Raw genomic sequence first — 17007 nt, forward strand, 5'->3', positions numbered from 1 at the left:
GTGTGGTCGGAGGATACGAGGGTGGTCATTATCATCGTGGGTGTCTCACCAACCTCCAGAAGTTTTTGCCTCAACCCCAAATGAGATATTTCCAAATCTAGAATATTCTCTTTTCAATAAACCAGCTTATTTATAAGGAGAGGAAGAAGCATAAAAATGCAAATCCTCAACACACCCAGCAAATCTCCTCCACACCAATGACAGGAGGCCAGGGTTTTCCTCCATAGCACTCTTAATGCACATTCCCCAAACAGGAGAATATAGATTTAACCACACAGCATTTAAATTTTAATTAAAAACATGAACCTTTTAACACACTTATTGTTGTATTTTTTATTCCAGAAAGATGGGACTTTTGCCCCTAAATTATTGTATGGAACAGAGTAGCGAGCTTAGTTGCTATGTGTGTATTAGATAGAATATTGTATATTCTAATTTAGAAGTAAGTGCTCTGTATACCAATACATGTTGAGGAAAAAGCCCAAGGTCCTCTTATAGTAATTCTGCTCAATAGGGCCAAGTGATTATGGAATCACACTGGACCAGAACTTAAGGAACTTGGAATGTGGTCCTGACCCTAACTAGCTGTATGACTCTGGCTCTGCTCTTTCACCTTTCCCTAGGTTATCTACATAGTGAGAGGGCCAGCCAGACTTATCACTAAGATTCCCTTCTATTCTCATCCTGGGCCACTGAGAGCGAACATTCAGGACTGGGTGAGACAATCATAAATACCACGTGAAGAAAAACATGTATTATCATGGATCATCACCTTGTAACTTGTATTCCAAGACTCCCACCTCTCAGGAGCCTGGGGGGACGGGAAAAGCCAGTGTGAACAGCAGCAGACATTCTACCCTCAGAGCTGCTAGATTTTCAAGTGATCCAGATTCACTGCCTGCTGGTCCTAAGGCCCTCCCCTCCCTCTCCCTTGTGCATGGGGTCCCACATGGTTCTTCTAATCACCTTATACTCCCACTAAAATAAACTTGTAAAAGTATTAAGGGAGTGGGTTTTAATCACACACATACTCATACACCCATGTGGGTAGGAAAGGAGAAACATTAATTGATTTCATGGTTTAGTTTATAAATTTCTTTCATGTTTTGATAAAAATCTCTCTCTCTCTCTCTCTCTCTCTCTCTCTCTCTCACACACACACACACACACACGTATTCACACCAAAGCCTGAGTGAAGCATAAAGACTTCCTGCCAAAAATCTAAAAAGAAGAATGTGAGAACTTCTTTTCATTAAGAGGGAACAAGACCTGATAAGTAATAAGTAAAAACAGCATCCCCAGAATAACAACCCTCTCTTGCCATCTCTATTATTTGGGTCTGACCAAGGAGGGTCTGAGGAGCTGTGAATTCCCACCTGCTGAGGGAAATATGCAATTCTCTTCCAGGAGCAACTTAATAGGAATAATAAAAATATAGTACAAAATGCTACTTTCCAGTTCCTATTCTATGTTAGTATTTTTTTTTTTTTAAAGTAGCAACATCAGGGAGCCTGGGTGGCTCGGTCTTTAAGCATATGCCTTCATTTCAGGTCATGATCCCAGGGTCCTGAGATGGAGCCCCACATCAGGCTCCCTGCTCCGCAGGAAGCCTGTTTCTCCCTCTCCCACTCTCCCTGCTTGTGTTCCTGCGCTCTGTGTCTCTCTCTGTCAAATAAATACATAAAATCTTTTTTAAAAAAAAAGTAGCAACATCTTCTGAAGCTGATAACTATGCCCCACACTTTCCTCCATTTCCAATACTAGCATGGGTCATGAGTGGTTACAGGTGGGTCCTTAGAGCACTCCACAGAAGCCTCTCACACAAGATGACCTTTGGAGTGACATGGGCCCCTTCTTTGGCTGTCACACTCACTGGAAATGTATTGATCCTTATCTTTGGGAATATTCCTTAAAAGCTCTCAAGGCTATTTCCTGATCTGTTTTATGGTAATATGAGAGTTCCTACCTCAAAGGGTTGTTATGGAGATTGAAATAGTGATGTAGACAAATAAGCATTTAGCTTATTTTCTGGAACAAAGTAATCCCAAATGCATATTAGACCATTTGTCAATATTACTATAATTATATAATGTAGCCTAGCCACACAGGCTCATTTGCCCCAACCTCTTATTGGCTTCCTCCTAACCATCTTCATTCATCAAGAAAATGGGAAGGCTAGGGTCTGGCCACAAACAGGACAGACTTTCCAGAGTGAAGCCAGGCATCGCCAGGCAAGGGAGACAAACACCTCCACATGAGGAGCTCTGATTTGCCCCTAGGCTGCTCACACTTTATTTCCATGTTGTTCTGTTCCTGAGACCCATGGGCACCCAGAAGACAGACAAGACTTGGACAAAGTTACAGACAGACAAGTGTCCATTCAATCCACAGACAATACACTGACATTCAAAAATTATTTGTGATAGCTTAAAAGTAGTGATTATGTATGGAAAGGAAATCTGATAAGATTGGACTGTTAGTTTAATTCTTCATAGACCTTGCAGGTAGGTCAGATTTATACAAGACACCTTTTTTTTTTTTCTGTAATGCAATAATCTTTTCCTTCCTACTTCCCTGGTTATAGAGAATATAATTATCATATCTTATAATCAAAACCACTGTTCCTTTTTGTTTCTCCTCATCTTAGAGGATAAAACTAAAACACAAACAAGAGATAAAATATGGTGGTAGAATTGGGGGCTGGGATTCCCTTCCCTATAATTGAATCCCTTTCTGTGTGTTCTCTGCTTTTACTTACTACAGTGAAACAGGAAGCAGAAGAAAGACATGCCAATATATGTTTTCAACAGTATCTTCGTTCCTCAATCTTCACTCTAAGACACTATCAGACTCTACCTTCATTCACCTCCCAACACCTGTCCTACAAGGCTGCCTAGGAACTGATGACAAAACCCAGGAGTGCCTACTCAGGCACTTTGAAGCAACAGTGTGAATGGAGGGCAACATTTTGGAAATACTCACACTTTATCCCAGTGGCTTCTGGCTCCTTACCACATTGCCAATTCAGGAAGCCAGACTCTTCTGCATTCATCCATTACCTCACTAGGAGGCATAAGATAGAGTGAAAAGCATAAAAAGAAGCCCTTTTCTGACTGTGAGATTTCCAAAGTCTACACCATTTGGGCCCTGAGGGGATGCAGGGTTTAGCTAGCATGGTAGGTGAATGGAGGGTAGTGATCTTTGCCTCACATTACCAATGCCATCATTACATCTTAGCCTGGAACAAATTCTTCTAAGCTGGAGGAAGAGAAAAGAGACAAAAGGGAAATAATGGGAATATACAGATGGTGATGGGTCCAGATAAAGTACACTATATTCTATATTTCAATACCCCAGTAAAAGGATTCAAAACAGGTACATGTGATCTGACAGCAGAGGGATCTTGCCTTATTCTAGGAATGGATTCCTAAGTAAGAGCCCTAGTTCTAGAGAAAAATGGCTACAAGGGAAGAATGACAGAAAGCCTCCCAGAGGTCTCCTGAAGGTGGGACCCTGTAATGGAAACAGTGGCCATCTCATGTGACCAACATCCCTGACTATTAAGGACAAAATGCATCCTTTCTCCTATGACTTTGGCATTCATAAGCCATCTCTAGACTTAGATGCAGCCCCAAGCAAAAGAAGCTAATTGGCTAAGAGTAAATGTCTACTACCCAGGTAAGTAGGGACTCAAAATAGAAATTAAGTTCAGTTATAGAATAAATAAAAGTTGTATTTCTTGCATACCTGAATGTATATACTGAGACTTGAAGTCAATCCACACCAGTACCACTAACTTGTGCATAGAACATAATATGAATGGGGTTCCCTGGATGTAGCAACTGGTGGCCACAGGTGGACTGACAGGGGGAGCACAAATACAGTCTTAGAAGACCTTTCAGCCTTGATTATAAGGGACAAGCTAAAACAATAAGACAGGGTTGTTGTGTGGTCTAGGGGACAGTGCCGGGGAAGAAAAAAGAGAGAAGTTGCTGATTAAAAGATGAGATCTCGGTAGCAGAGAGCCAAAGTCCCAAGGTGATGCTGCATTCCCAAGTTCCAGCTGGCTTTTCCCAGCTTTAGTACAAGACCGCCAGAGTGGCATATAGTAAAGAGAATGATTCCCAAAGCTACTATTATTTAAAAAGAAAAAAAACAACAATAACACAGGCAATTTGAGGAAAAGACATGAGTTGAAATGACTTTAAAACAGCTCTGTAAAATTTTTAGGGCCGAATGTTATATGGCCATAAAACAAGGAGGTTGAGGGCTGGTCTGCAGGTGCTACATAATTACTTCCAGTTACTGGCTGAAATACACTCCTCCAAACACACTGTCCACAATGAAGGGACAAAGCTATCAAAGTATGCACAGAGGTTCAAGGAAGGAACACTTTGGGGCAGCGCAAGGGAAGAAAGTGCAGAGGTAGATGGAAAGACAAAGGGAGAGAAAGAAATGGAGAAAGTTTAAAAAAAAAAAAAAAAGAAGAGGTCACAAGAGCTAGAAAAAGAAGCAAGCTTTTAACAAAACCAGCCCAGAATCCATTCATCTCCAAATCTTGTATTGGCTTCTTACTTTTACAGCCTGTGGTCTCATAGAAGGAAGTCCTTGTTCTGGACAAGACTGAACCAAGACAAGAATGCCGAGAGGGTAAAGAGTTTACAGTATGATGTCATTTTCGGTCTTCTTTTATAGTCTCTCAGCCACTCCTATTGTCAAGTGTCAAGCACTCAGGGCTCTCCAGCCACTTCCACATCATGGGAGAAAAGTAATCTGATTAATAAAAGCTGGAAGATGTTATTACTGAGGCATCAGAGACAGTATGTTAATCCCTTCTTACTTGTGGATGAGGGTAGTGACACACACACACACACACACACACACACACACACACACACACTCATACCAGAATTTTAGGCACCACAAAGTATGAATGGGGGGAAGATATTTTAAAGATATCTTTAAAGATATTTTAAAATTCATTTATTAACTCAGCATTTACTGAACATCTATTCTATGTCAGGCACTATTCTGGGCTCCAAGGATTCAATGATTACTAGGTCATGTTTCAAAAGAGGAGATCTTTGGGGCACCTGGGTGGCTTAGTTGGTTAAGCATCCAACTCTTCCTTTTAGCTCAGGTCATGATCTCAGGGTCATAAGACCGAGCCCCACATTGGGCTCTGCTCGGAGAGTGGAGCCTACTTGGGATTCTCTCTCTCACTCTCCCTGTGCCACTTCTCCCCCTACCCCCTGCTCACATGCTGTCTCTTTCTCTAAAAAAAAATAAGAATTTATAAATAAAAGAGATCTTTCAAGTCATCACATAAAAGGTGATTATTTATTCCTCCTATTTACAAGTGCATGAATCTACCTTTGGAGCACCCCAATTTGAGGGTATGAAATTCACATCCTAGGGCAATTTTGTCTAAAGTTTTCAATATCCCAGAGTACTCCCTGTGTTCAAAACCCCAAGAGACCCGGAATAATCCCATTTGCTAAATGTCATTTTCTGACAGAGAATTTATAATAGCAGCTAGTGGGTAATTTTCAGTCCTCATCTTGTTCATTGTGTAGCTTGTCTCGTGAATGCTTCTATAATTCCTCATATTTACATGTGCTCTCCAGTTTATATATCTCATTCACTCCTTATTTCCTGGGAGAATCATCCTGCTTTGGCATAGTAAAGGGAAGAACAGTGGACTGAGGACAAAATCTGTTTCACTCTAGTCCAGCCATCTAATGACTACTTGTACCAGAGTGCTCCTGGTTACCTACAGTAGATTCTTCCACCTATTCCACTCTGGAGTCTGAACCTGCACTCCACAGAAACAATCTGGCTGTGACTACCAAAGACTTCCCACGTGTCAAATTCGTGGCTATTTCTCAGCACTTGCTGCCTTACCAACCTTGTGCATCCATGTGTCACAATTGATAAAACACCCTAATATCAACGTCCAACAGTTTGGTTGGAAGGAAGCTGGGGTTTGCTCTGGCGGACTCCTACAAAAGTTCTGGTTGGGGGAGAGATATTTTACCTCTGAGCAAATTTTGCTGCTCTTACCTTCCCCTGCCCCCTATAGTACTATTACTTTGCCTTTCCCCAGATATCTGCCACAACTACATCACCCTGTGCTAACTCTCTCCTCCCATCCACTGAGTCCCAAAGGAGCCAATATCTTTCCTGGGGATGAAAAATCTCCAGGTTGAAGGTAAGGTGGTAGGCTGAGGGCATAGCCAGGAAGGTTAAGCACAGACACGTGGTATTTGGAACTTCTACTACTTTTGCTGCTACTACTAATGGAGCTAATATTTATTGAGGCCCTACTATGTGCTAGGTTCTCTTCCTTGTGCTTATTATCCCCATTTTATATATGGGAAAAAAAGGCTCAGAAAGGTGATTTGCTCAAGATTGCATTTGTTCTTATCCAAGAAGCCCTAACCCACTCTATCATTCAAAGACTTTTTTTCCTACAACGGTCACATTATCTGGACCACTTGAAGACCCTATATGTTTAAACCCCCATTATGAGCCAGGTTCAAGTTCCCTCCCACATAGTTCTTGGGTCCCCTGGACATTGGGGCATGTTGCTAGTGATCCAATCAGGATCTCTGAGTGTTCTTTGGCAGTACAGACATTCCAAGAACAATTAGGAAGCTGATTGGCCCAGAAAACTCTGAAGTGTCTAACTTCTGTGCCCAAGAGTGACAGACTCTCCTCTCTAACCTAGCCAAAATGACTTGTACTGATTTCATCTCTCTGCAGCAGCTGCATTTGTGGGCCACTGGGGACTTTCTCAAAATTCTCTCTCTTTAGGTTTCTGGTATACCCCTGAATCCTGCTCCTCCTCCTGCTTCTGTGAAAGTCCCTGCATAGTCAGATTGCAGAGATCCCAAACTCAACATATCCAAATTAAACTAGTTCTGCATTTGCTCTCCTTTTCCTGTATTTTCTACATTGGCAGTCATTATCCATTCAGTCAATCAAATAGGTCCATTTTTTTCCCATCTACTTATTTATGTGAACAAATTTCTCAACACTCAGAGCTACAGAAGAAAAAAAAAGCAATATAACTGGTACTAAATCCTGTTTCAGTGTAGCAATAATTACATTCATCCACAGAGACAAGAACTAATTTGGGGAAGGAAAGCCACATTTATCTCATTAAAATACGCATTCCTCATTTTGTTTACTAGTTATTAAGCAACATTTTAAAAGACTGTTTTGATCAATTTTGGACAAGCAATCATTTGAAAAGATAACTCATAGAGAATAAATCTTTTAACACTTTATAAGTTATGATCAGTATCAATGTTAATATCCTGGTGTTGATATTGTACTATCATTTTGCTGATGTTACCATTGGAAGACAATAGGTAAAGGGTATGTAGAATTTTTATGTACTATCGCTTAGAACTACATGTGGATATACAATTATCTTAAAATAAAAAGTTTAATTAAAAAATGATCACAAAAGAGTTGTTTTACTTAAAATATGTTTTTGGCAGAGAAATAGATGACTAAAGATGTTAAAAATATGCATATGTTACATCAGTATAAAGTTCTACAGGAGAAATGAAATGGAAACACAAATTCAAACAGAAAAAGGTGCAATGAATAATTTCCCAATGTTAAAAAAAAAGTGCATGGCCATCAATTTGTGAATGATGGTGATTATGAAATCATTATGTTACTGAAGTTTCATTTAGGAGAGTAGATTTAAAATTTATCTTTAATTGTCGATAACTTAAAATAATACGGCAGGAATTACATTCTTTGCTGGTATTTTAGATGTTGCTCTTAGAATGTATGAAGGGGTTCAGAGTTTTTCAAAAGTGTTTTAGGGGTTACAAGAGAGCAAAAATAAGTTTGAAAAGCACTGCACTAGCCATTCCAAGTACATTCCACTTCTAAGCATGCCCAGGTTTTTAACAGCCTGAACCTTGGCATCTATCAGTTCTTTCACTCTGGAATGCTGTCTCATTGTCTGCCAAGCCAACTCCTGCTTATCTTTCAACTCTCCTCTCCAGCCTCTGCCCCTGTGGGAATTCTTCCCTGATGTTTTGAGCACAATTAGGCACTTTCTCTTGATGTTCCTACATACCTCATAGGCAGTATCATCACACAGTAGTGAAAGTGTATATCTGCATGTCTGCCTCACGGTTACTTTGTACAGACCTTTAGGGTGATCTCATTTTATTATTGTATCTCCATTACTGCCAAAAACAGATTCAACCACTTTTCTTTGAATGAATGATTACGAGTATGGTATTGATAACTTAGGAAAAGGCTAGTTTACCACAAATGTAAGTCTTCTGCCTTTAAAGATATATTTTCAGTTTAAGTGTTGTATACTAAGGCTAAAGATGTTCAAACTACCAAACATTAGAGCTCAAGGGGAATTCATTAATTCATTTACTTATAAAAAAAATTCTATCCTGCATTACGATAGTATTAAAAGTACAAAGCCATGCTAAAAGTCAGGAATGGTGTGGATAGAAAAGCACAACCAGAAATGACATCAGTCTTTCCATGTACTGACGTAAGCCATTGGTGGTCAGAAATTGGATTCAATCTTCCAAACTTGAGGCTGGTGTACTTATCTGCTGGGTCACTCAGACCCTCAAAATGCAGGGGTTCTTGAATGTTGACATGAATAGATAATCTTAAGCTGAAGTCTTAAAAAGACTTTATTTAGAAAATGCTGAATGTCGGGTGCCTGGGTGGCTCAGTCTGCCTTTGGCTTAGGTCATGATCCCTGTACTTTGCATCTGCCTTTGGCTCAGGTCATGATCCCAGGGTCCTAGGATCAAGTCCCGCATTGGGCTTCCTGCTCAGAGGGGAGCCTGCTTCTCCCTCTCCCACTCCCCCGCTTGTGTTCCTGCTCTTGCTATCTCTCTCTATCAAATAAATAAATAAAATCTTTTAAAAAAAAAGAAAGAAAATGCTAAATGTCTTCTTCTGTCATGTGATGCCAGCTGTCTGTACTACCCTACACCTGATTTAGGTCAATATGGTTCCTTTGTTCCGTCACAGCTATGACTGAACAGGAAGAAATAAAGAAGAACATGAGCAATTTCATATTAAGCCCGATCTTTCAGCTGTTCAGTCTAGTCTTCTGCTTTTGAAAAGCATATTAAGGAACATGTTATGGTAGAACAGTTATTCCTAAGAGGTTTAAGAATAAAATATAAATATACTTAGCCTCTTTTGTAATTCATTATGAGTCAGTGACTCATGAGATCATTTCTTGAAACCATTTACATTTAATACCTTCACTCATTTATTCATTTATCCCTTCATTGAGTATTTGCAGAATACCTACTAGATGTGGAATACTCTGCTTATGCGTAAAGGTCACAGTCATTCCGATTTCACTAGTTTTTACACACACTCATGTATATGTGTGTGCGTGTCTTGCAGTTCTATACAATTTTATCACATGTATTCCTTTGTGTAACTATCACCACAATCAAGATATTGAGCTGTTCCATCACCATTAAGATCTCTTTCTTGCACACACTCATGTATATTTGTGTGTGTATGTCTTGCAGTTCTATACAATTTTATCACATGTGTTCCTTTGTGTAACTATTGCCACAATCAAGATATTGAGCTGTTCCATCACCATTAAGATCTCTTTCTTGCACACACTCATGTATATTTGTGTGTGTATGTCTTGCAGTTCTATACAATTTTATCACATGTGTTCCTTTGTGTAACTATTGCCACAATCAAGATATTGAGCTGTTCCATCACCATTAAGATCTCTTTCTTGCACACACTCATGTATATTTGTGTGTGTATGTCTTGCAGTTCTATACAATTTTATCACATGTGTTCCTTTGTGTAACTATTGCCACAATCAAGATATTGAGCTGTTCCATCACCATTAAGATCTCTTTCTTGCTATCCTTCATATCACACCCATACTATATCCCTCCCCTCACACTCCAATCCTGACCTCTGGCAACCATTCACTTGTTCTTTATCTGTAATTACCTCATTTTGAGACTACTACATAGAATTTTGAGAATACTACACAAACCATACAGCATGTAACTTGTGAGATTGTTTCCATTCAGCATAATACCCTTGAGATCCATCAAAGTTGTTGTATGCATTCATAGTTTGTTCCTTTTTAGTTCTGGGTAGTATTCCATTGTGTGGATGTAGCATAGTTTGGTCAAGTGACTAACATGGAAGGATACTTCTGTCATTTCCAGTTATTAGGCTCTTACAAATAAAGCTGCTATGAAAACTGGTGTACAGGTTTTTGAATGGACATATGTTTTGATTTCTTGGGGATAAACATCTAAGAGTCCAGCTGCTGGATCATCAGGTAAGCGTAGGCTTAGTTTTATAAGAAATTGCCAAAGTATTCTCCAGAGTGGTTGTGCTATTTTACTTTCCCAACAAAAATGTATGAGAGATCTGGTTTCTCCACCTCCCTACCGGCATTTACTATTGTCACTGTTTTTTATTCTAGCTCTTCTAAAAAGTGTGTTACAATACCTCATGGTCATTTTAATTTGCATTTCCCCAATGGCTAATGATACTGAACATCTTTTCATGTGCATATTTTCTTTGGTAAGATGTCTGTTCATGTCTTTGCCCATTTTCTAACTGGAATATTTGTCTTACTATTGAATTTTAAAATTCTTTATACACTCCAGATACAGATCCTTTATGAGATGTTTGGTCTGCAAATATTTTCTCCAGGTCTGCCATTTCTTTATTCATCTTAACAAAGTGTTTCTCAGAGAAAATGTTTTAAATTTTGATTAAGTCCAATTTGTCAGTTTTTATTTTTATGGACCATGCTATGGGTGTCATATATAAGCACTCTTCATCTAGCCCCGCCTTTAAGATTTTCTTTTAAAAATTCTAAAGTTTTACTTTGTGGGGGTGTTTCTTTTTTTAACTTAAATTCAATTAATTAACATATAATGTATTACTAGTTTCAGAGGTAGAGTTCAGTGATTCATCAGTCTTATATGACACCCAGTGCTCATTATATCATGTGCCCTCCTTAATGTCCATCACCCAGTTACCCCATTCCCCAACCCCCATCCCCTCCAGCAACTCTCAGTTTGTTTCCTATTATTAGGGGTCTCTTATGGTTTGTCTCCTTCTCTGATTTCGTCTTGTTTTATTTTTCCTGGGTTTGTTTCTTTTAGTAATCAGCCTCATGTTGTATGTATTGTTCTTTGATGTGCTTGTTGGCGATGTTCTCAGCCTAACACACTCTTTTTATCCATTATATATTCCACAGAATTAGTGTCACTATTTGGGTCGCTTCATTCTGCTGTCATAATTATGCCCATTTTTGTACACAAACTTTAGCACAGGGGTTGGAATTTGAGAGGAAGAGTGTCAGTTTGAGTCCTTGTTGATTTGAGATGAAGGCATGTTGACTTGACATTGAGCAGATGGCAGGCAGTGCATGCTGACTCAGGCAGGAGGGTGGCTAGACTGTGGATTTGGAACTCACAGGCTGATGGCATTGTGTGCGATGGGGATGTGGCTGGTTTTGCTCCTGGTCATGAATTCCTTTAACTTTTGTTTTTCTGGGAAACTCTATCTCTCCTTCTATTCTGGATGAAACCCTTGCTGGATGAAATATTCCTGGCCGCAGATTTTTTCCTTTTAGCACTTTGAATATATCATGCCGCTCTCTGCTAAAAAATCCACTGATAGCCTTATGGGATTTCCCTTGTATGTAACTGATTTCCTTTCTCTTGCTGCTTTCAAAATTCTCTCTCTCGACTATGGACTCTGAGAAACAAACTGAGGGTTCTAGAGGGGAGGGGGTGGGGGGAAGGGTTAGCCTGGTGATGGGTACTAAAGAGGGCATGTACTGAATGGAGCATTGGGTGTTATATGCAAACAATGAATCATGGAACGCTACATCAAAAACTAATGATGTAATGTATGGTGATTAACATAATAAAAAAATTATCTCTCTCTTTATCACTACTTTTGGCCATCTTACTTATTTTGTAAAAATATGGAATGTTTCACGAATTTGTGTGTCACCTTTGCACAGGGGCCATGCTCATCTTCTCTATATCGTTCCAATTTTAGTATATGTGCTGCCGAAGCAAGCACTAGGTTTGTTTTTTATATTTAAATCTCTGATCTTTGTTAATTTTTTTACAAGGTATAAGATTCATATTGAAATTCACTTTCTTTTGTCTATGGATGTCCAATTGCTATAACACAATTTGCTGAAAATACTTACGGTATTAATGTCTATAGTATATATAAAAATATTATTCCTCTCATTTCTCATAGTGGTTATATATTCTTTCTCATTTTCATTTCTTGATCAGTTTTTCTAAGGGTTTATCAGTTCTTTGCCCCTCCCCCCAAAATTTAACTCTGTTAATTTATGTTTATTTTCTCTTTTATTTCTTCTCTTGTTTTTATTAATTCCTTCTGTCATCATTTTTTAAATTTAATATACTATTCTTTGCTGGTTTCTTGAGATGGATACCTAGCTCAGACATTTCCTTTTCTAATGTACAAAACTATAGATCTCACTCTACTTACAGCTTCTTGTATATGTCATAAATTTTGATAGGCCCTATTGTTATAATCATTTCATTTAAAATATGTTCTCATTTCCACTGCAGTTTATTCCTTGAGCCATGAGGTAATTAGAAGTGTATCACATAGTTTCCAAATATTTAGGGATTTCCTAGTTTTTTGTTGTTTTTGTTATTATTGATTTCTACCTTATTTCCAATGATATGAGAGAGCAAAGACTTTGTAATTGCAACCCTTTGTAGTTTACTTTTTGGCCCAGAACTCTCAGTGAATTTTCCATGTACATGAGAACAATGTATATTCTTTGCTGTTCAGGTATACTATATTAATTTTGTTAATTAAGTCATATATTAATTATTTTTCAAATATTCTAGATGTCTACTAGATATTTATTCAATTATTATTTTCTGAGAAAATTGTTTTTAAAATAAAAACTATGTGGATTTTTCTGTCTTCTTTTTATTTTTGTCAAATTTTGCTTTACATATTTTAGGGCATGTTATTGGGTGCATAAAATTTATCATGGTTACATTTTCCAATTGAATTTACTTTTTATCATTATAAAATATTCCTATTTATCTCTGGCAAACCTTAAAGTTTACTTTATCTGATATAAGAAAGCTACACTGACTTTCTTTGGACTAGTATTTTCATTATGTGATGTATATATACATCTTCTGATTTTTTTAATTTAATTTTATTTTATTTTATTATGTTATGTTAGTCACCATACAGTACATCATTAGTTTTCAATGTTGTGTTCCATGATTCACCGTTTACATATAACACCCAGTGGTCCATGCAGTACATGCCCTCCTTAATATCCATCACTGGGCTAACCCATCCCCCACTCCCCTCCCCTCTAAAACCTTCAGTTTGTTTCTCAGAGTCCATAGTCTCTCATGGTTCGTCTCCCCCTCTGATTCCCCACCTTCATTTTTCCCTTCCTTCTCCTAATGTCCTCCATGCTATTCCTTATGTTCCACAAGTAAATGAAACCATACAATAATTGACTTTCTCTGCTTGACTTATTTCACTTAGCATGATCTCCTCCAGTCCCAACCCTATTGATGTAGAAGTTGGGTATTCATCCTTTCTGATGGCTGAGTAATATTCCATTGTATATATGGACCACATCTTCTTTATCCATTCATCTGTTGAAGGGCATCTTGGTTCTTTCCACAGTTTGGCTATTGTGGACATTGCTGCTGTGAACATTGGGGTGCATATGGCCCTTCTTTTCACTATATCTGTATCTTTGGGGTAAATACCCAGTAGTGCAATTGCTGGGTCATAGGGTAGCTCTATTTTTAATTTTTGAAGAACCTCCACACTGTTTTCCAAAGTGGCTGTACCAACTTGCATTCCCACCAACAGTGTTAGAGGGTTCCCCTTTCTCCACAACCTCTCCAACATTTGTTGTTTCTTGCCTTGTCAGTTTTTGCCGTTCTAACTGGTGTAAAGTGGTATCTCAGTGTGGTTTGATTTGAATTTCCCTGATGGTTAATGATGATGAATATTTTATCATGTGTCTGTTAGCCATTTGTATGTCTCCTTTTGAGAAGTGTCTGTTCATGTCTTCTGCCCATTTTTTGAGTTGATTATTTGTTTTTTAGGGTGTTGAGTTTGAGAAGTTCTTTATAGATCATGGGTAGCAGCCCTTTATGTGTAGTGTCATTTGCAAATATCTTCTCCTATTCTGTGGGTTGCCTCTTTGTTTTCTTGACTGTTTCCTTTGCTGTGCAGAAGTTTTTATCGTGATGAAGTCCCAAAAGTTCACTTTTGCTTTTGTTTCACTAGCCTTTGGAGATGTATCTTGAAAGAAGTTGCTGTGGCCGATGTCAAAGAGGTTACTGCCTGTGTTCTGCTCTAGGATTTTGATGGATTCCTGTCTCACATTGAGGTCTTTCATCTATTTTGAGTTTATCTTTGTGTATGGTGTTAGAGAATGGTCGGGTTTCATTCTTCTGTATATTTGTCCAATTTTCCCAGCACCATTTATTGAAGAGACTTCGACTGCTTTGTCGAAGATTATTTGACCATAGAGTTGAGGGTCTGTATCTGGGCTCTCTATTCTGTTCCACTGGTCTCTATGTCTGTTTTTTTGCCAGTACCATGCTATCTTAGTGATCATGGCTTTGTAATATAGCTTGAAATTGGGCAATGTGATGCCCCCAGCTTTGTTTTTCTTTTTCAACATTTCCTGGGCGATTCAGGGTCTTCTCTGATTCCATACAAATTTTAGGATTGTTTGTTCCTGCACTTTGAAAAATGTCATCGGGATTTTGATCAGGATGGCACGGAAGGTATAGATTGCTCTAGGCAGCATAGACATTTTAACAATGCTTATTCTTCCGATCCATGAGCATGGAATGCTTTTCCATCTTTTTGTGTCTTCTTCAATTTCTTTCATGAGTGTTCTGTATTTCCTGGAGTATAGATCCTTTACCTCTTTGGTTAGGTTTATTCTGAGGTATCTTATGGTTTTTGGTGTTATTGTAAATGAAATCTATTCTCTAACTTCTCTTCTACAGTTGCATTGTTAACATCTTCTGATTCTTATACTTTCAGTCTTTTTTGTTCTCGTATTTAAGATGTGTCTCTTACAAGCACCATGGTTGGGTTTTGTTTTTGGTCTGACAATTTTTGGCTTTAAAGTGGTATGTTTAGTCCATTTGCATTTAATGTAATTACTAATACATTAGTTCATAATCAGTATCTTACTTTTTATTTCTATTTGTTCTGTTATTTATTCCTATTTTCTTTCCCTTTGTTGCCTTCACTGGATCATTTCATTTCCTGCTCTGTTAGCTTACAAAAGATCATTTATCATTTAATGGTCACCCTAAAGATTACAACATGCATTTTCGACTTATTATTGTCTAAAATTACTAAAATCGGCACTTCTTCTAGATATAGGAAAGGACCTTGAATTCTTTAACTTCATTTACTTTCTTTTCTGTCTTTTGTACAATTGTTGTCATATTTTAATTCTACATATATTTTAAACCAAAAAGACATTATTATTATTATTACTTTTAATATTTGTATCCTTTCTAGAATCATTCATTTCCTTTTGCATGTCTCTACTTCCCATCTGGAGTCATTTTCTTTCTGCTTGCATAACTTTCTTCAGTATGATTTTACTGCTGATGTTAAATTATTTCAGTTTTTATCTGTCTGAAAATATTTTTAATTTTTCTTTATTTTGAAAGATATTTTTGCTGAGTATAGTATTCTAAGTTGACAATTATTTTCTTTTTGCATTTAAAAAACGATATTTGTTGTCTTAAGACTTCCAGAGTTTTTGTTGAAAAGTCCACATATGAATCTCACTGTTTGCCCTTTAAAAGTAATGTACATTTTTTCTCTAGCTACTTTTAAGCATTTTTTTTCTTTGTCTTTGGTTGTTAAGCACTTTTGCTATAATGGATCTAGTTGTGATTTTCTTTCTATTTTATCCTTCCTGGGGTTTGTAAAACATTTTGAATCTGTTGTTTCATATCTTCTGTCACTTTACAAGTCTCAGCCATTATCTCCTTGATATTTTTTTCTGTCCCAATATCTTTCTCTTCTTCTAGAACTCTAATTTACATTAGAAAATTTTCATCAGGTCTCAAGTGCCTGAATTATTTTCTATATTTTTCCAACACTTTTTCTCTCTGAGCTTCAATACAAATGTTTTCTATAATTTTCTAGTTCTTTAATTCCCTCCCCTGCTCATAAACTTATCTATTAATTTCCTAAATTCAGTCTGTATTTTTTGTTCTAAAATTTCCACTTAACTCATTATTACAAATTCCAGCTCTCAGAAGATATTCTGCATTTTTAACATATATTTTATAATGTATCAATCATAATTATCTTAAAACCAATATCCTATAACTACAATATCTGGGTAATCTGTGAGTCTGTATTTATTAATGATTGCTTGCTTCTTTGTTTAGCTAAGTTTACCATCAGTTGGCCCTGTTTCTTGACATAACTGATAATTTTTTACTGATTGCTGGACATTGTGCATGATAACTTTTAGAGACAACTGTCTTCCTCCAGAGGAAGGTAGAAAATATTTGATTTTCTTTTGTTAGGCAGTTAAATGTAGGCAAATGACTTTCTTTCATACAGAGATTTAAGAGGGTTTCAGGCTGGATTTCAGGCTTTGTGTAATCTGGACTGTTTCTGTTTGCTGCCACACACAGGGTATCTCAGGGCCCCTCCTCCTTCATAGGGCCTCAACTCCAGTTTTTTCTTCCCTACATTATAAGAATCCTGAAACCATTGTTTGACTTTTTAATCTCTTAGAAGTTATTTTATACTTGTTTTCTTGGCTGCTGGCCCTGAGAATGCATGGGTTAGTAGTTAGCAAATATCTTAAGAGAAAATAATGAGCAGAATATCAGGCTTTTTGGGGGATTTCTATTTCTATGGGCGTCTTGGATGACTTGGATGGCCTGA

The 17007-nt window shown here is 37.6% G+C and overlaps 1 protein-coding gene and 1 non-coding gene across 2 annotated transcripts in view; both read right to left on the minus strand.

Moving 5' to 3' along the window:
- Positions 1 to 17007, minus strand: part of PAPPA2 (pappalysin 2) — a 260705-nt gene that overhangs the window by 146213 nt on the left and 97485 nt on the right. The gene's annotated exons all lie outside the window — the stretch shown is intronic.
- On the minus strand, positions 12005 to 12111 carry LOC114203401 (U6 spliceosomal RNA). Its single transcript, XR_003607981.1, has one exon. It is a non-coding gene; the product is annotated as a U6 spliceosomal RNA (small nuclear RNA).

This window comes from Eumetopias jubatus, unplaced genomic scaffold (assembly GCF_037043125.1).
Source record: "Eumetopias jubatus isolate StellerSeaLion01/CBP00866 unplaced genomic scaffold, mEumJub1_p1.0 scaffold_12, whole genome shotgun sequence".
Classification (NCBI taxonomy): Eukaryota; Metazoa; Chordata; class Mammalia; order Carnivora; family Otariidae; genus Eumetopias; species Eumetopias jubatus.